Source organism: Vombatus ursinus, unplaced genomic scaffold (genome assembly GCF_900497805.2).
Source record: "Vombatus ursinus unplaced genomic scaffold, bare-nosed wombat genome assembly UNPS02014816.1, whole genome shotgun sequence".
Classification (NCBI taxonomy): domain Eukaryota; kingdom Metazoa; phylum Chordata; class Mammalia; order Diprotodontia; family Vombatidae; genus Vombatus; species Vombatus ursinus.
The window spans coordinates 22,679,752-22,701,079 of record NW_020954594.1 but is presented as its reverse complement, the minus strand read 5'-3'; the positions used below and the strand labels follow the sequence as shown (position 1 = coordinate 22,701,079).

Here is a 21,328-nt window from a genome sequence, read left to right as displayed (position 1 = left end):
TGAGACCCGGGTTACAGTTCTTCCTCTCTTGTAATATGTATTTGACTCAGGTCAAGTCATTTAACCTTCTAGTACTCTAGGCAACTTTCTAAAACTCCAAATTGCCAAGAAGATGAACATTTGCATTGACATAAGGAATTTCTTCAGCAAGGAATTCCTGACAATGAAATTACAGGTCCAATTCCTGCATACCTCTTATAGTGGAAATGACAGAACTTGGGGTTAAGGAGTTCAAGGAATTATGAGGAGTTGTTTATTCTTTTCAGTCATGTCCGACTGTTGCCCATTGGGATTTTCTTGGCAGATACTGGAGTGGTTTGCATTTCTTTCTTCAGTTCACTTTATAGATGAGGAAACTGAGGCAAACAGGGTGAAGTGACTTGACAGCTAGTGTGTGTATGAGTAGTGTATGAGGCCTGATTTGAACTCAGGAAGATGTCTTCCTTACTCCAGGCACAGTACTTTATCCACTGTGGCACATAGCTGCCATGGGGAATTAAAAGAAGCATCTATGTGGATATGTGAGCATGATAATTGGGGAAGGGATAGAGAGGAGATCTAATACAAGTACAAAGAAGTGATTGAGAAAGGTAGGAGAAAGCTTGTTAAATGGTAACAAGGAGGCTCAGGAGTGAGTTGGATGCTGCGGATTTCACTTGGGGAGAGAGTATTATGTGATGTTGAACAAGTGTGTGTCTTTTTTATTTTTGCCCTGCTGCTTTTGCTCATGCCTTCCTCCCTGCCAGGCAAAAGTTTCCCTAATTATGCAAATCTTACCAATCCTTGAATGACCAGCTTAAAGTCTCACCTCCTCCACAAAACCTCCTCCTGCTCTTCCAGCCTGCATTGATTTCTGCATTTTCTGAACTTCTGTTGCACCTGTAGTCAATACCATAGTTTAGTACTTAACTGTTTTCTAATTGTTGATTATATCTCCTGTCTCCCCATTAGATTATGTGGATTATGAGCTCCTTTAGGCCAACATGGAATTCAATGAAAACTTACTGGTTGCTTGCTTGATGGATAAACTGGCAGGGGAGCCTGGCCATAACTGAGGCTAGTCTGTGACTGCCAAATAGTCTTTGAGACAAAAAGCAAAACTGTGAATCATGCCAGAGATTGGAAGGGAATTATCCTCACACTTATACATGAAAATGAGCATTCATAAGTCTCTGCCTTTTTTTTTTCTGCCTTGCATTTTGTTAAATCTGCTTGATTACACTATGCTTCTCTCTCTCTCTTTCTCTCTCTCTCTCTCTCTTTCTCAAAGCACATATAAAATAGCACATATTAAGCACTTATTATTGATTATGTGGGCAACAAGATGGCACAGTGGATGGGGTGCTGGGCCTGAAGTCAGGAAGACTCATCTTACTGAATTCAAATCTGGTCTCAGACACTTACTAGCTGTGTGACCCTAGGCAAGTCTCTTAACTTTGATTGCCTCAGTTTCCTCATCTGTAAAAATGAGCTAGAGAAGGAAACAACAAACTACTCTAGTATCTTTGCCAAGAAAACCACTTTGTGACTCAGACACAACTGAACAACAACGATAATTGATTACCTACTCACAATGCACCTTGCTAAGCTGCTAGAGATACAAAGGTAAAAATAGTCCTTGCCCTCAAAGAGTTCACAATCTAATGGGGAAGCAACATACAAACAACTCTGTATAAACAAGCTATATAGAGGATAGACACGAAATAGAGGGAAGACATTAGGATTGAGGGGGACCAAGATAGGCTTATTGAAGAAGGTGAGATTTAGCTGAGACTTGAAGGAAGCCAGGGAAGTTGGGAGGTAAATACAAGGAGGGAGAGCATTTCAGGCATGGGAGAGAGCCAATTAAAATGCACAGACCAGAGAAGTGGAGTATTGTGATGGGGAACAGCAAGGAGGCCAGTGTCACTGAGTCACAGAGTACATGGAAGGAGTAAGTTATAAGACTAGAAAACTAGGAATGGGCCAGTTTATGAAGAGCTTAGACAAATAGAGGCTTTTACATTTAAACCTGAGAATAATAGGGAGCCACTGGAGATTATTGAATGAGGTTAGGGGTGGTACGACATAGTTCGACTTGGGCTTTAGGGGGATCATTTTGCCCAATAAGCAGATAATGGACTGGAGTGGAGAGACACGTGAATAAAGGGACCAATCAGTAGGCTATTGCAATAGTTCAGGCTTGAGATGATCAATGTTTGCACCGTGATAATGGAGGAGAGAAGAGGGTACATTTGAGAGATGTTACAAAGGTAGAATTGACCAGACTTAGCAACAAATGGGATATGGGGAAGTGAGAAAATGATCGCTAATTCCTCAATTGTCACTAGTTTCTAAAGAGAGGAAAGAAATGCACATTAGCAGGAGAAAATGCATGTGTGATTTGGATACAGCAGATCTGTTGCTGACAGTTTACCTTCTTGGTCATCCATTTGAAGGTACAGAAACACATTGTATCCAAAAACAGGGTCTTTTTGGATGGATTTCAGTTACCCTGTCTTGATATGCATGTGTGTAGAGTCTATTCATGTAGGCACAAATGACTTTGACATCAGAAAGAGACTTTGTCTTTTAATGCAAAGGGTAACATTATATGTGTAGGCTCTAAGAGGATATGCCTACAGTTAAAAGATATCCAATGAATATGTTTCTTTTCAACCTATATCCTCCCATTGTGACTTTCTTCTGTGTTCATGAATTTCCCAAACAATGATTAATTCTATAGATATTGCTTATTTAGTCAAGGAAAGATCAAATATATAGGTGAAACATATATTCTCTCCCTTCTAGTTCCCCTTGAGATCTAGTTTTGGGGGCTTCTGGTCCAGGCTACATTAAGATATGAATATGCTTTCTATTTAGAGTGAGAAAAATATGTTACTTAAAGGATAGATTTAAATACATTTTGTGTCCATTAGTTGGAATTGGGGTAAATCCATATTTTCTCATTTTTTTTGCCTTCTGACTGTATAGGTGGCTCGTAAACACAGAGAAATGTCACATTCATCCTGACTGTCGGAGTGTCAGTTACCATTCTGTCTACGGCTGCCATCACCTACTGCTGGCGATTCCCTGACAAGAATTGATGACTTCGTCTGAGGACTTGGGTCCTTGGGCTTTTTTCCTTATTTTTTCTTTGAGGTTCTATGCCCTTCATGCTGAGGGATGGAATTGAAAAACTATGAAAAGACTATAGGAAAGAGGAAATGTACTTCACAAAGCATTCTTCTTTCTTTCTCTGCCCTAGCTGGGCTTTCTTTATTTCCCCCACTTTGAAGTCAAATTTAAAGTGTGCTGCCACACTTGTGTTAGTACTGGAATGACACTTCGTTCCAAGCATGTGTCAGTGATTACCCAGGCTTTATCCATGAAATGTGCATGTCCTACAGAGACATACCTCAGCTTATTATGTGATTTCTTTTTAAATTGAAGGGAAGGGAGTATAATCATTGTCATCTTAAAAACTAGTGATTGTGACTCATCACTGATGCACATCACACGTTTCTTTTAGGCAGCTTCACGGCCAGCTAACATAATGTTACTGCCAAGCTCAGAAACACCTTTTGTTAAAAGTTCATTTTCTTGATGTCTTAAAAAAAAGATATGTGTGTGGGTGAGGAGGGAGGGGTTGCCTTTCAACTGCAGCCTGTTTTCACAGATTGCTGTCACTACTAACAATCACATTTCCAATGATGATCAGCAGTGATTATTGCATGTCCCCACTAGATATATCACCTGATATATAGACCAGCAAGTTCTTGTCTTCGGCAATTTAAAAATTAAAGGAGAAGACAAGGCAAACAAAATAAAGATCAAGATATGAAAGACTTGTTACATTATCCTCTGTGGCACCATGCCACTTGGAAGGGTGTTATGGTTGTGGTTGGTGCTATATGGCAGCAGAGTTGACAGGGAGAGAGATGTAATGGGGAATTCTATTCTTTTCTCTTTAGCATCATTTCTTTAACCAGATAGAAGAAAATTTGGAGGAAATATTTGAAAAGAATGCATTTTTCCACTAATAAACAACAGAAAAGAAAATCAAGATAACATAAGGCTGGTTTTCAATGTGCTATACAACATGGCCCCTCACTACCCCTACCAACCTCATCTCCTACTGTTCCCCATGGATCCTCTACTTGAGTGTGACTGCTCTGCTCATTGTCTCCTGGGCAGGTTTTATGTTTTTCTACCTCTGGGTCTTTGCTCATGCTATTCCATTTGCCTGGAATTGTTCTTCTCTATCTTTGCCTATGAAATGCTACCTTTTCTTTAAATTCTGGCTTCACTGGCTACCTGGAGAGTCCCAACTTGAAGTGATCTCAGTGTCTTCTGAATCTGTATCATATAAATGGAACTTATTTGATATTCCTTGTACAGAAATCATTTGTCTCATACCTCCATATATTTGTATAGATAATTTCCCAAGTCTGGAGTTCCTTCCTCATTTCTTCCTTCAAGGCTCTGTTCAGGAAAAATGCATATTGACGATGGAGGTCATTCCTTGATCCATTCACTCATTAGTGATTTCTTTCTCCTCAGTTCTCCCAAAGAACTTTGATTTCTGCTTAGTCCCCTCTTCAATCCTTACCTTACGTTATCTGTAACATTACCTGTCTTCCCAATGAAATATAAGCTTCTTGAGGATAAGGGCTGTTTCACTGTTGTCTTTACATTTCGTGTGCCTAGCACAGTGACTGTCACAAAGCAGGTACTTACTGAATGGATTTTTAAGTAGAATTGAATTTCCTTGGGAATTATAAGCTCACACCAGGCAAGGGATACATCTCATATATTTTTGCATTTCTGCCTAGCACCAAGGATGCTGCCTTATATTTTGGAGTCACTTGGTAAAATATGTGTTTAGTAAATAACAAAATGAAGAGAGGAAATCTTCTAGACCAGACATTTTTAGGGGCAAAATTTTCTCTGTGTGATTTGCTTTCCTTTGTATGGAGAAGAGCCTACTATCTATGAGCATATATGTAGTTTAGCCCTGTCATCAGTAATATATCAATCAAACAACAAGTATTAAGTGTCTGCTATGTTCCAGAAGTGATTGGTTATGTTGAGCCATCTACTTACATTTGGTTCTCCTAGGTGATCATATGCATAGTTGGCCAGAGCAAGGAGTGTGCAGTATGTGGTCTTAATTATCACTGCTCTTTGAATAAATCTGACTCACAAAAGGATTAAACCCATGTCTCATGCCTTATTGGGAACATGCTGTCTCATTACCATGTTAGATGATGAGGACCAATCAGTGAAGAGCAAATTATCCCAGTAAATCTGTTACCTTTGACTCTTCACCAACTAAAATGTGCTAGCAGCTGGCATTTATGACACAACACCAAATAGACCTTTTTTCCAGGTATATTCTCCCTGGCTTGTTACTTTCTGAAAGAGCACCTCAGGAGCTGGAAAGTCTATGGCTCTCAGCAAAACTGTTTTAGGTAGCAAATGGTCTTGGCTTCCAAATTTGAAATTCGGTTATAAAGTCAAGATTTCTTTTTTGGGGGGGGGAGGGGAGGGGCTTGCAGGCTACAAGTTAGAAACCTAAAACTTATACTGTGAGCTCCTTGAGACCAGGAACTGTTTTTCCTTTCTTTGTATCCCAAGTATTTAGCACAATGACTAGTACATAGTTGGTGCTTAATTAATTCTTGTTGGCTGACCAAAGTCAAAGAAATCTGTCTGAAGGGCAAGTGTAAAGATAAAAGAGGCTGGGTTAGGAAAAACAATGAAAATGAGGGAAAGGCCAATAAAGGCACCTATCAGAAGCTCTAAACTGGAACATTTGATGCACTGACATAGCCCATTTCCTCAATACAATAACAAATAACTACAGAGGGCACTGAATTGATATGTTTCTGTTCTTAATTTAAATGGTTTGTTTACTTAGGTGCAGAGGCTGTTAGCTTCTCAGAATAGTAGTTGCGCTTGGAAAGACATATGTTGTAAAGCTATCATTTGCTTTTAAGATATTTTTATTAATCTTACCTTTCTTGTGTCGTGTGGACCCTCAGAAATACAGCTAAGTAATTCTTTATCAAGCAATCAATCAACAAGGTTTCTTAAGTGTCTATTAAGTGACAGGCAATCTGCTAGGCACTGGGGATACAAGACAATAAATAAAATGATTCTTACCAAAAGGAGTTTCAAATATCAAGTATCAACTAATTGTCAACCTGATGATCCTTATTATTATATTAGTCATTTTATACACATATATATGTATATATGTATATGTATATATACATGTATACATACATATATATAATATATATATATATATATATATGTCATTCATATATTCATTCATACATTAATTCATTTTGGTCCTGACATTCATACCACCCAACATAGGGTCATAGTCCCAGAAAATCACAGACCTAGCTGGAGAGGATCTCAGAGCCTATGTAGTCCAACTCATTCATTTTATAAATGAGGAAACTGAAGCCAAGAGAGTTTACCTAGTCACATTAAGTATCAGAGATTGGATTGGGCCCAGGTTGTATGATTCTAGAGCAAGTTTACCTTCCAAAGTACTCAGCTTCCTCTAGAGACATGGTCCTTCCTTTTTTACCTTGCATATCCAAAGTATACACATTTGATTTTGTATCTTAATCAATGTTAATAAACTAATTGATTAATGAGCAAGCATTTGTTGAGTATCTACTTTTTGCCAGGCACACTCTTTGCTGTCAAGAAGCTCACATTCTAGCCAGGGGAAACCACATTTTCACATGAAAGTACCCATAAATATATATAAAAAACTAAGCATAAGATAATTTGGGTGGACTGGAAGGCATTAGAAACTAAAGGGATTCAGAAAAGCTTCATAGAGGTGATGCTTGAGCTGAATTTCAGATGAAATGAGGGATTCTAAGAGATATGAAAAGAAAGTACATGCCAGGCTTGCATGGAGGCAGGGGCTGTGATGTGGGATGGGGAAACACCAGGGCAAAGGCCCAGAGAAGGTAGAGTTTTACAAACAAGCAAGGAGCAGAAAAGGTCCAGTTCTGCTGGACCACAGAGTACGTGAAGGGGAACAATACAAAATAAAACTGGAGAAGAAGGTTGGGACAAAGTTGTGGAGGGATTTAAATGCCAAAGGGAGGAGTGTGCATTTGCTCTTGAGGTAATAGAGAACTCCTGGAGCTTATTGAGCTGTGGAGTCATGTATTCAAGCCTGTGCTTTAGGAAAATTACTTTGGTGATTCTATGGAGATTTGAGTCAAGGAGATCAATTAGGAGGATATTACAATAGTTCAGGCAAGAAGCAATGAACTCCTTGAGTGGTTGTGGCTGTGTGAGTACAGAGAAGGGGATGGATAGAAGAAATGTTTTGGAGGCAGAGTTTTACCAAAAGAAACCATTTCTGACCAGACAATGCTTTTTGACTTTCTTTATCATTCTTCCTGGGAGGCGAAGCCAAGATGGCGGAGGGAAAGCAGTGACTTGCTTGAGCTCTCCCCCCAAATCCCTCCAAATACCTATAAAAATGGATCTAAACAAATTCTAAAGCAGCAGAACCCACAAAAAGGCAGAGTGAAACAAATTTCCAGCCCAAGACAGCCTGGATGGTTGATCGGAAAGGTGTATCTCACTGGGCTGGAAGATGAGTGCAGTTTGGTGTGGGCCTGCAGGCCACAGCTTACCTGGAGCAGGCCTCAGAGGACTGAATCGCAGGCAGCTGTGGCAGTTTCCAGACTTCTCAACCCAGCAATGCCAAAGACAACTTGGAACATCAGTGGGAAAAGTCTGTGACTGCAGTGAGAGAGAGAAGCTAGGTCTCAGCTGCAAGTCTCAAGCGTGGCCCGGGGCCACAGCTTTTTCCTGAGCTTCTGGCCCACAGACTGAAGGGGAATCGAGTGGCTGATCAGAGGGGGATTGCAGGGATCTCTTTGCCAGTGCTGAGGCAGGAATCTCTTGTTTTACCCGTGCTTGGATCTGAGTCACAGTTCTGAGGCGCAGTCCTGGGGTGAGGAGGAATGCTGGTGTGGTGAAGCTTCTTGTGGTGCTGGAGAGAAAACACCTTGCCCCTTATCATAGCACCTTGGAAGAACTGAAAATTTACAGGTTCCTAGAAGTATGTCTGAAAACAACTGTACAAACCCCCGAAGCTTGGGACAGTACATTCTCCACATTGGAAACAGACCTCTAGCTTAACAAAGAGTTTAAAAGTCAAGTAATTGGCCGGGATCATGAGTAAGCAGTGCAAAAAGAATCAGATTATATTATCTTACTTTGGTGACAAAGAAGATCAAAACATACAACCAGAAAAAGGCAACAAAGCCAAAGCTCCTACATCCAAAGCCTCCAAGAAGAATATGAATCAGTTCCAGGCCTTGGAAGAGCTCAAAAGGGATTTTGAGAAGCAAGTAAGAGAAGTAGAGGAAAAACTGAGAGTTTTGCAAGAAAATCATGAAAAGCAAGTCAACAGCTTGCTAAAGGAGACCCAAAAAAATACTGGAGAAAATAACACCTTAAAAAATAGCCTAATCTAAATGGCAAAAGAGGTCTAAAAAGGTAATGAGGAGAAGAATGCCCTAAAAAACAAAATTTGCCAAATGGAAAAGGAAGTCCAAAAGATTACTGAAGAAAATACTTGCTTAAAAATTAGAATAGAGCAATTGGAAGCTAGTGACTTTATGAGAAATCAAGACATTGTAAAAGAAATCCAAAAGAATATCATCCTTCCCGAAACTGAGAAGTTCAGACCTTTATAGAATACATTCTTTAATGTTAATTTTGCCTTTGTTTTGCTATGTGTGATCTTGTATGTTTGTGTGCATTTTTTTTTAAGTTACAATCTTCGAGCCTATGTAAAGGAAACAATTTATATATTTTTTTCCCCACAAGCCTTGACCTGGTGGGAGGGAAGGTGGGAAATCACAGTTTTGTTTTGTATGTGTGTGTGTGTGTGTGTTTTTTCCTGTTGAAAAGTAATATGGATTTATCTGGCTGAAGTGCTTTCTGTTTCTAACAAATTGTATCTAGGGGCTGCTTTTTCTCACATATTCCCAATTGTATGACAAGTCAGTATAAACAGTAGAGTTTATATAAACTGCACATCATATGGAAAGTTTTTTAAAAAAGGGTACACAGAGGACATTAAAAATAACTTTGAGTTAAGAAGGATATCATAAGACAGGAATGATGGATTGGAAAAATCATTTTGGTTATATCATAGATGAGAAGGATAGTCCTAAATGTTATTTAATTCTAAAGAAAAATTTTTTCATTTAGCTTTCACTATGAAGATGGGATTTTTCTATGAAGTTTTAACCTAAGATCGAAATTTGACCCATCCTCTTCATTCTACTGCATTTTAGAAGAAAACTTAACATATGTAGTCAATCCTCAAGTTGGAATTTAAAGGGCTACATGTATTAAGGGGCTACATATAAAAATAGCATTCAATTAAAAACATACAACACCATTTCATAGTTTTGAAGTTTGGAAAGTGGAAAGTGATTGACATGTCTGACATTTTCTCTAGAAGGTTTTAAAGTATCTTATTAAAACCTCCTAATTTGAAATCATTACCTTCAAAAGGATTCAAAACCAAATAGTAAAGTTTAATGCTACGGTGTCAGAGGAGTACAACTGTACCAACTCCACAATGCTTTCTGGTCTATACCACACTGGAATCATGAAATTTTAGAACTGGAAAGTATCATAAGACATTGCATAGATTTAGAGCTGGAAAGAATTTTTAAGGTCCTACACTGCAACCGCCTTGATTTTACATTTGAGGAAACTCAAATTAAATGATTTGTTCAAGGCCACACAACTAGTTAGTAGCTAAGGTATGACTAGGAAGGTGCCAAGCTTTTGTTATTTGCCTAATATGTGCCAAGCACTGTATTAAGCACTTTATGAATATAAATATAAATATAAAACTGTTGGAGGTAGGTGCCATTATTAGTTCCATTTTACAGTTGAGAAAACTTAGGCAGACAGAAGTTAAGTAGCTTGCTCACAGACATATGGCTAGCAACTATCTGATCTCAGATTTTAGCTCAGGCCTTCTCCATTCTAGAACTAGTGCTCTACCCAGTGTGCCATCTAATTTATTCTAAACCAACCCTTCTTCCCTCTTCGTTCAGAATTTATTAAACTAAGCTACTTTTCTCTCCCAACATTGAACCATGAAAACTAATGAAAAAGTCATCCTTGATCATTGGATTTGTTTTGCTGTGTTAAGGTTCTCTGGCTCTTGCTCTTCATATCTTGGGCTTCAAATTGACCAGTTACTTACCTGGCAACTTAGCAGTTGGTATGTTTTCAACCGACATTACCTTTGGAAAAGCTTACTTCATCTTTGTTAGAGTACTGGTGGATAGAGTGTGACTAACAGTGAGTTAAAGAACCATTTCCAAGTGCTCACGTTATTGACAGTCTAAGGGTTTACCAGTAGAAAATGTTAACTGAACTGTGGGGTAGTAGTTTTCAAAGAATAAGAGATAATTCAACTACAGAAATTCTTTTTTTTGTGAGGTAGCACTAAAGATAATATAGAAGATATGCTTTCTGAGGGGCTATTCTTAGCTAAGTTAGTTTGCAGGCAATTTGGGGGTGAGGGACTTTTTCCACCTTCATTCCTTTTCCTGAAGCCCTGTCTTACTTTTCAGTATTCTGTCTCCTACATTCATGTTGGTAATTATATTCTCCTCTAAATACCAGAGGTTGTGTAGTAGGAAGCACCAAGATATCTATCTATCTATCTATCTATCTATCTATCTATCTATCTATCTACCCAATACATACACACACACACTTGTATTGGGTAGATAGATAGTTATCAGAGGGCTGTTCCTTCTCTCCGCTTCCTCTGCCCTTTTATGGGTGGCAATGCACTTTATTTCCTTCATCTAAAAGTTGTGGACATAACTCTCAGCTTAGCCCCAACTCACCAGGACCTTCTCTCTTATTTGTGTAAGCTATGTTTCAATGGATAGTTATCCCATGAGCAGGATATAATGGAGTGGATAGCATCAGTACAATTTAATCCAGTAGACCATACATAGACCATAGTCGACCAGTTCTCATAGTACCCTGGTATTCATACAAAGAAAATAAGCTAAATATATATATATATATTTCTTTCAGCTAAAGACAAGGTTTATTAAAGATCTGCCATATTGGGCAGACTCTTAAGGAGTCAGAACATTAGTAAGCTATTGGCAAGATTTTAAGCATCTGAGCATCTTAATGGAGGCAAGATGGACCTTATATACAAAAAGACTATGGAAGGGATAAAGGAGTGGCCAAGTAGTCTGTGAGGTAATAGAACTTCAGGGGCCTAGACCATGTGGCCAAGGGAGAATGGAGCCTAGAAGTGGCTGGGAACCATAGGAGGTAAGACAATGGAGGGCCAGACTAGGTTAGTGACAATGAAAGGCCAGGTGATGGGATTATAGCCTCAGGTAACACCATAGATTTGGCCATGTGGGAAAGTCCAAGGTTTTTCCTTTTTGGGGTCTAGATCTCATCCTCCATTCCCCCCTCAAACTAATGAGACCCAAATTCTTTTGGGATAAGGGGTGAAGGTCTTGGCTTCTGTAACTGCTTCCTGCTGGTAAGGGGTGTAGAGCTGTCCCTGCCTCAAAGGGGTCCCAAAGTAGCACAGGCTGCATCCAGGGAATGATGGGGGGACATTGACTGGTTCTTGCTGTTTGCTGTCAACTGTAGGTGAATGGCCTGTAGTCTGGAAGATACAAATCTGACAGAAAAGACTGCAGGGCCCAAATGAGAGGATAAAACATTCTTAGCTTTGTGTGGACTCAGATAACTCAGTTTTCCAATCATGCAGTATCAAATCCACTTCATAGCCAGATTCAGGAATAGCCAGGTGGGTAATATTCCTTGTCAAAGGAAAATAATGGGGAAACTGAGCCAGGAGGATCCCATCTTAGACTGAGGCTAAAATTGTCCTCTCAGCTTTTCCAGATGCTGACTTCCCACCAGTATCACATTCTCTGAGTAGCTTGTGGCATTTCTCTCAAATGATGGACTGATTAACTATGGATTATGATCCATCAGAAAACTCAAAATAAAATCCTAGGAGCTTTTATCTGAAACAGCAAGTTTCATTAATCACAGTTTAGGTAAAACTTTTCCAGAATTTATATCTCAAACTTAAATTTGTCCTGATGTAAAAAACCAATCATTAGAGATGTCTATACACTTGCAGCCATATTAACTCAGCAAGCCATATATAATTCAAACAAGTTTTTTGACTAGTTTACACATTAAAACAATAAACAACAATAGCCAAATTATTTTAGCAGTAACCAAATTATGAAAAGTTGCTTGACATAACTGATACAAAAAGTTCACCAATTTGAAACTTGAGACAAACCCATTACCAATCAAGTGACTTCAGTTTTGTTAAATGCGTTTCCAAATTACTTTACACAAAGAATCAACATCCCATTGAAGAGGTCTAGAGGTTTGGGGTGCTTGGACCCCGAGATTGCGACGCGGACCTTGCCTAAATGAATTCAACTCAAATCTTCTTCCAGCTAGAGAAAAAAGTTTATTAGAGATAAATCATATAGGCCAGTCTCTTAAGGAATCTGAAGATTAGCAACGCCTGTGGGAAATAACGGGCATGAGAGAGTCTCAGCCTTTTGGGCATGAGAAAGTCTCAGGGTTTGAATGGGGGCCAGGGTGGATCTTATATACACTAAAGTAACTTTGGGTGGCCAGAGGAGGGGGCTAGGAAAAGGATCTAGGTGAGAATTCCCATTGGAAGGTCTGAGAGATTGAATAGACAATGGGAATAGATAATGAGAGGGACTGGAAGGAAGAAGTTTGAAAGGCGTCTGCATATGATCAAAAGGTGGGGCTAGGGCTTTCAAAGGGAGATAAGAGGAGTGGATAAGGAATCTAAAAGTTTAAGGGTTTTCTGGGGCCTGTAGACAAATGGGAGCCAAATTCTTCTTGGTGAAAAGGGCAAAGGTCTCCGTTTCTGAAACTGCATGATGGACCCATACTCCATCAGCATCATTAGCAGTTAAAACTAAAACTTTAAAAGAGCGTGTGCTTACCCAAGTTCAGAGGCTAGCTTCATTACCTTGAGCAGGATGTGCTGAACCTGGGTGGTGCTCGAAATATATTTTAAAAAGAAAAGAAAAAGAAAACTAACCTTTCAGGATATGTGCCTATAGCTTCTCTTAAGTATACCTCATATGCACTTTTTTTTCCAGACAGAGTTCATGCCCTTGAACCAAATCACCCTATTGGATGTTTTCCCTGGGATCTGGCAAGCATCACCCATCTTATTTACTTTTCTTCTTTAGACCTACTAAAAGGTCAATCATTTGGGGAGAACCTGAGACCTGGAGCACTGATTCCTTCTGTGCTCATGATTATTTCCTTTTCTTGAACCACAACTCTTTAAATGTCCACCCAGCCACATCTGATGTCATTTCTATTCTTCCTGGCACAGTATCTCCTTGGCTTATTTTTTTTTTTTCCCATGGGAGATACCATGGTGTGGTTGAAGGAGTGCTGGAACCTAGGTTCAAATCCTGCCTCTATAACTATATGACCTATAAGCTATATGACCTTGGACAAGTTACTTAACCTATTAGGCCCTGCTTCCTCATCTGTAAAAAGGAGGAGGCAGGACTCACTGGCCTCTAATATCCCATCCAGCTCTAAATCTAACATCCTATGATACTATGTTATCGTGGCTTTATGTGTAGGGAAAACCATGACACCTGGGGGCAGATACACTATCTCTCCTATATCAAAATGCCCTCAGTTTATTCTGTCAGGAAAGAAAATGTTTGGAATAAATGAAAACACTAGAATGTTAGTTATTTTGTGTTATACTTCCCAAAGCTATTTACATTTCAGAAGGGATTCTCCTAGTTTAGTCCTTAGAATTATCATGGTTTAATGGAAAGAACACTGGACCTGGAGTCACAAAGGCCTGGATTCAAATCCTGGCTGTGCTACTTTTAGGCCATATATCATTGGACTCTCTCTAGGTTTTAGTTTTCTCATTTAGAAAATGAGGGGGTTGGACTAGATGATTGTATAGTGCCTTTCATTTTTAATTATCTATAAGAATCTCCAAGGGGGCATTTTCAGGTTGTTTTATAAGCAAGTGGAGAAGATACTATCAAATGTATTGGGAGGAGGAAAAGGAAGGAAGGATCTCTAAAAATGTCTCAGATCATACCATATAGACAACCACCTAATGGAAATCCTATCTCTAAATTTCTGCCCCATAAGGTACTTGTCCTACAGTGGGATACAGGACGTGAATCTATATGCAGAAATACAAAAGACAACCAGACCACCACTTTTCAGTGAGCTAGTGTGAATTCCTTAATTGAAACTCTCAGCTAACTTTTCTGCTAAAAAGAAAAGAATCCCTTTTTCTTCTGAGAAGGACAAGAGAGTATGGGAAGGGGAGCAGAGACAGTGAGGAAAGGAGGAAGGTAAGGACAAGAAAAAATCATGACCAAATTCTATTGTATACTCAAGAATAAATGAATGTGTTCAGTGTAGGGACAAAACTCTGATAAAGGTAACCAGGAATAAATGTTTGCAACAGGGATATTACCACAAGACAGGGATGACCATTGCCCAAGCAGTACCAGAACTGCAATGGGGAGGTCAAAGGGCTCCTCGACCATTGCCCAAGCAGTACCAGAACTGCAATGGGGAGGTCAAAGGGCTCCTCTCTGTTGGATTTCTATTTACTGTGAAACTAATAGAGGCTAAGCAGAGGCCTTCTGAAGCAGTTACATGGAAAGTCTAGCATTTTAACTTAGAATGTCAGTGTCACATTCCACCTTTTATATTAACCACCTTTGGGAAGCATGTGACATAGCCTTTTTCTTACAGGTGGGGGAGAATTTGGAAGAATAATTCAATATGTGTTCAATTTTAGTTCTCCAGGAACTAAATCAGGAGTCCTGTGCAGAGCATTGTCGTTCATGGTATATTTCTAGCCCTCCATGGACTCTAGTAGCAGAGCCTGGCATGTTTGTGTTTGGGGCCTGCTCCTGGTCATCCCCTGTTGCTCATTCCCTGGCTCTGGGTCCATTCTGCCAGACTGCAGTGCAAAGTTCACATCTGTAACTAGCAACAAAGAGAGTTGGGTTTTAGCAGTGCTACGTGGGATCCTTTGCCTCCATTTCTTATTGCTGCTGCCATAAGGAGAGACCAGGTCAAAGGAAATAATGTAGTGTTTCACTTCCTAAGGGCATCTCTGGTGAGAACTACAAAGGCTGGACAAGAATAGCAAATGCGCCCCTGTAAAAAGGGGAACAAGAGCTAGGGAATAACTGGGGCTACGAGTCTAGATCTCGAAACCTGCTGCCAGAGGAACAGCAAGACAGCAAGGGCTGATCACCCCCTTGTTACTGCTGAGCTGTCCAAGAAGGAGAGTGATTTCTTCTGGTATCTAATAATTATAGAAGATACCTAACACATGACGGGTTATAGACTCTGAACTGGGGATAAAGGAGAGAGAGGGAGAGAGAGAGAGAGAGAGAGAGAGAGAGAGAGAGAGAGAGAGATCTTGATTCATTCTGAGAATAATTCTTTTCTAAGCAAAGTAAAATAAACAACCAAGCAAAAAAATTAACTCAATGCTTATTTACGTTAGGAAGAGTGGATATCAATGACTACAATGCTTTTGTAAGATTTCAAAATTACTATTGAATCAAGATAAAAATGGCTTAGTGACTAGTTTGATAATCCAGAAAGAGATGATAGTTGCAACTAGCTGGTATTCTATATGAATAGAAAATGGGTGTTATGAAATTGAATTATTGTATACCACATATGAATTATTATTTTTTCAGATAAAAAGGATACAATAAAATAAAGGTGACACAAATGACAGTGGACATAGTTGGTGTTGAAAGGCCTGAGAAAAGACAGGCACTGCGAGTGTAACCATGCCTTCGTCCAACTGTTTGGGAAAATAATTTGGAGCTATATGACAAAAGTCACTAAAGTTTTTATACCCTTTGACCTGGAGATATACTCTAATGGCATATACTCCAAGGAGGTAAAAGACAAAAGGAAAATCTTTATATATGCCAAACAGTTATGGTAGTGGTTTTTTTGGTAGAAAAAAAAATCTGGAAACAAAGTGAATGCCAATATATTGGGGAATGACTGAGAAAACTGTAGTATGTGAATATAATAGGAAAACATTGTTCCATAAGATATGACTATAAATTATTCTGAAAAAAAAAAACCAGAAACAAAACACGGGTAGATTGGTATGAAGTTCCCCAATCCTTCTTAATTCTAGTGCCTTCCCTCTGTTAATTATTTCCTGTTTATCCTATATGTAGATTGCTTTGTATACATTCTTTTACATGTTGTCTCTTCCATTAGACTGTAAGTTCTTTGAAGGCAGGGATTGTCTTTTTCCTCTTTTTGTATCCCTTTTTGTAGTGCTTAGTACCATGTCTGGCACATGATAGTAAAGTGAGCAGAACTAGGAAAATAACATATACAATGATTGCAAATGTGTTAATGAAAAGAACACTCAGAGAAACCAGACTCAGAGAAACTGTAAGACCAGGCTTGGTCATGGAAAACACAATCAGACACACCTGTCCTCCTGAATGCTCTAGATATAGATTGATGTGTGTGTCAGACAGGGTCAGTAGATGGATTGGTTTTGAGTGGTTGTTTTTCTTTGTGACAAGGAATGAGTCACTGAGGAGAGTCACTGAAGGGAGAGAATCTAGATGTATAATGTAAAACAAAAAAAAAAATTAAAGGTATCTTTAAAATTAAAAAAAAAACACTAAATGCAATATCCTTATCATTTATTTGTTTGATGCTCATGAGGGTTAAAGAGTTTTATTTTATAGAATGCCACATAATAGTTTAATGCATTTTAGATAACTATTTTTTTTTATCTAAATAGTAGGGGTTTTCATTGGCTTGTGTGGAGGAGAAACAAGGGAGCTTTTCGTGCTTTTTGTGATTGTAGAGAGCTTGCTATTAAGTTTTGCATGGCCAGAAAGAAAATCAGAGGCGAGAGAAATTCTGGTATTATCATACAGGTTGGCCTATTGAAAACAAGTTCCATCTTAAATGCACCGTTCATTAGGAAGGTGGTGATCTTTTTTTTTTTTTCCTTTTCATGATCATGAAGGATATATTTTCTCTTTATTAGCTCCTTGGGGGTAAACAAGGGGTAATGCAGCTTACATTAGTGCTTAATGCTGAGATGTCTTGCTCACCCATACCAAGAGGTTAATAAATCAACTGGCCTTCATAAACAAAACTGTTCATTATGTGTTGCTGCAGAATATCTGATTTGGTGTAATGTTTCTGGAGTGGCATGTGGAGTCAATAACATTATGTCCTAAAATGAGAAGAAATGATTACACTGCTATAATTCACTTAGCTTCACCTCCATTGTGTGCCCAATAAAATGGATACTGTCGTATCCTAAAATTAAAAACCGAGAACACAGTACCTTTGAAATTGTATTTAAAATCTGAAAATATACGGGACATGACATACATAATGTCCTTTCATAGGTTTGTGAATTAATATAATGTTAAATTATTTTCCTGGATCAGAATTTTTTACCTTTACCAGTAGGGCTTTCATGTCGCCCTGTAAGCTTTGCTGTGCAAATTTTTGTAACTGTTGCTTTTTGGTAAAGATACAACAGCCACTACACAACAGGTACAACAAGCCACTAATTTTGCATGTTCTGATGTATTTTTATAGTCATCTCTAGTGATATTGAAAACAAAGTGATCCAGTACATATGTTCTTTGTTATTTTATATTGAACCTTCTTTCAGTTCATGTCAGATTTTGAGGTGTTGCCCATATGCTTTGAGGCTTACTGTCACATAGAATCAGAAAGTTGTCTTTCCTTAAATCATTGAACTGTAAATCTGGAATTAGGGAACTGGTCAAAGGGCTTTTCTTTTAATGCTATAAATTTAAGAGATGGAAAAGATATTAATCTCATCATTGGGGTAAGATCTCAACCCAACAAGCATTCATTTAAGTAATGCCCATTATGGGAAAGGAATTAGGCGAGGCTCTGGTATATAAAGACAAAATGAACAACAAATCCTGCCATCAAGTATCTATCGTTCTACTAGGTCACCAAATTATCTTCCTATTTTTTTTTCCTAAAAAGGCTCTCAGTTGGACTTCGTGTTAGAGATTAGTGTTGGAGAAGAGGAGGAATAATGTCAGCATCAATGAGGCTACAGAAAATGAACTTGCATCTTAAATACTTAAAAAAAAATCTCTATAATTATTTTAAATGTATAAAATAAATTACATAGGATTGCAAAAGAAAACAATTCTAATGAAATACTGTTATCAATTTTTTAAGAGTTCGTAGACTCCGGAATATTTTTTACTCAGTTACAAAAAGCAGTTATTTTGCACACCTTTAAAATAGTTTGCAGAACATTAAATATAAAAGAATAACAGCAGGGTAGAGACTTGGAGCAGGTTCCTCTATGTCTGAGTTCCTTTGCGAAAAATGAGCTTAACAAAAACAATAATACTAAACATCATTTGAATGCCAACACTCAAATACTCATGAGCTCCAGGCATTCAAAATATGGACTCCTAGTGAGAGAAATCAAAATCATGTGGGAAAAGAATAAAGAACATATCATCCCTGTGGAGCTATTTGTCACCAGAATTTGCTTTCAGTGAGCCTGAAGAGAATGTGCTTACTATACATCTACATACTTTTATGTATTTGTTCAATTGTTTTAAGTTGAGTCTAACTCTTAAGTTGTGACCTCATAGGGGGTTGTCTTGGCAAAATACTGGAGTGGTTTGCCATTTCCTTCTCCAGCTCCTTTTACAGATGAGGAAACTGAGGAAAACAAGGTGAAGTGACTTGCTCATGGTTACATAGCTAGTAAGTGTCCGAGGCCAGATTTGAACTTCTGTCTTCCTGATTCCAGTTCTGGCACTCTATCCGCTGAGCTGCCTTAGCTGCCCTTTATTTATTTAGAATGTAAGATACTTGAGGGCAAGAACTGTCTCACATTTCTCTTTGAATCTCTTCAGCTAATAGACATTCCTGGCACATAGTAAGCATTTAATGCATTTTCCATTTATTCAATTATAAAAGCAGTTGTTTTATATACCTATATTATGGTGTATAAAACTTTAAATATAAAAAATGGCAGAATATCAAATTTGATCAAAGCATTGTATCTATTTAATTCTCTGAGCTACTAAACTATCAGGCTAGTGACTGGTCCCAGGACCAATTCTATTGCTCCATCAATCAGAAAGTTTAATTAAATTCTTATTTTATGATAGATACTGTACCACGTGCTAGGAATACAAAGTAAAAGCAAAGCAAACTAAAAAAATACCATTCCTTGCTGATGAGGTCTGGAGGTTTAAGGGTGCTGAGAACCCCGAGATCGCGACGCGGGCCCTACCTGAATGAATTGAACCCAAATCTTCTTCTAGCCAGAGAAAAAGTTTATTAAAGATAAATCATATAGGCCAGACTGTTAAGGAATCTGAACATTAGTAATGCCAGTAGGGATGAGCGGGCATGAGAGAGTCTCAGCCTTTTGGGCATGAGAAAGTCTCAGTGTTTGAATGGGGGCCAGGGTGGATCTTACATACACTAAAGTAACTTTGGGTTGCCAGAGGAGGGGGGTGGGGCTGGGAAAAGGGTCTAGGTGAGAATTCAGATTGGAACGTCTGAGAGATTGAATAAACAATGGGAATAGATAATGTATGGGAACTGGAAGGAAGTTTGAAAGACTTCTACATAAGATCAAAAGGTGGGGCTAGGGCTTTCAAAGGGAGATAAGGGGAGTAGATAAGGAATCTGAAAGTTTGAGGGTTTTCTGGGGCCTGTAGACAAATGGGAGCCAAATTCTCTCTGGCAAAAAGGGGCAAAGGTCTCAGCCTCTGAAACTGAATGATGGACCCATACCCATCACTTGCCTTTAAAGAACCCATGTTATTGGAATGAGGCAGACATCATGCACGAGTACATACAAGATACATAGAGTCATAGAGGGAAGGTAATCTGAAAGGGGAAGGCACTAGCTGCTGGGGGAACCTCTTGCAAAGGTGGCCTTGGAGCTGAGGCTTAAAGGAAATGAGAGATTCTAAGAGGTGGAGGTACCCAGAGGGAGCATTTCAGTCCCAGGAGACAACCAGTGCAAAGGACAGCAGACAGAGGGTAATGCTCAAGGAACAGCAAGCAGGCTGGTATGGCTGATCCATAGGGTGCATGGAGGAAAGCTACATATAGCAAGGCTATATGAGGGACCAGAACATAAAGAGCTTTAAATGACAAAAGGAAGAGTTAATACTTTAACCCATAACATGGTTAGTTCTACAGTTTAGTAAGATATTTGCAAAAAGAAGAGTTGTTAGGAGATTATTGCAATAGCCCAAGTGAGAAGCAATGAAAAGAAAAACTAGGGTAGTGGCTGGCACTGTGAATGAGGAGAAGGGGATGTATGCAATCAATGTTGTGAATGCAGAAACAGTAAGAATTAGCAACTTATTAGATATGTGCTATGAATATGAGTAAGGAATAGAGAATGACACCAAGGCTGTGAATCGTCTGAGCACCATGGAACATAGAAATGATGAATGAATGAAAAAAAAACATTAAGCATTTACTATGTGCTAGGCACTGGGAATCAAATCAAAACTGAGATAGTCCCTATCCTTGAGGAAATTATACTCTAAGAGTGAGAAATAGCACATATGTGTAGTGATGGCTGGGAAGGGGACACTTTGGTTTGGATAGATAGAAGGTGAGTGGAACCAGAGGGGAATAGATTGTCATAATTGTAATAGTAGCAATAACAGGATTGATTTGATTGTAATTCCTATAAGGATGAAAGGAGATTGGACAGAAGCACCATGGCTGGACAGATGGAGAGAAGGTGGGCAGGCTGTAAAGTGAAGCATGGCTAGGATTGGCTATATTATAGTGAGCCATTTACCGATCAAGACTGGATGAGCCTACATGGTTAAAAGGCTTAAGTCTTCCAGGAATTATTCCCTCTCAGGAGTTGGCTTGGTAGGATGGATAGTGAGGAGAAGAAGAAAAAGAAAGAAGAAGAAGAAGAAGAAGAAGAAGAAGGAGGAGGAGGAGGAGGAGGAGGAGGAGGAGGAGGAGGAGGAGGAGGAGAAGAAGGAGGACAAGGAGAAGGAGAAGACGACACTTACTAGGTGTGACCCAAAGTTGCAGTGATGATCAAATAAGATACTAGTTATAAAGTTCTTAGCACCATACCTGGCACATACCAAGCTCTATAAAAATGTTAGCTATTATTATTGTTGGGCAG

At 38.9% G+C, this 21,328-nt stretch overlaps 1 protein-coding gene across 1 annotated transcript in view; it reads left to right on the top strand.

Moving 5' to 3' along the window:
* The window catches only part of THSD7B (thrombospondin type 1 domain containing 7B), a 901,933-nt gene that overhangs the window by 150,579 nt on the left and 730,026 nt on the right, over positions 1-21,328 (top strand). The window lies entirely within an intron of this gene.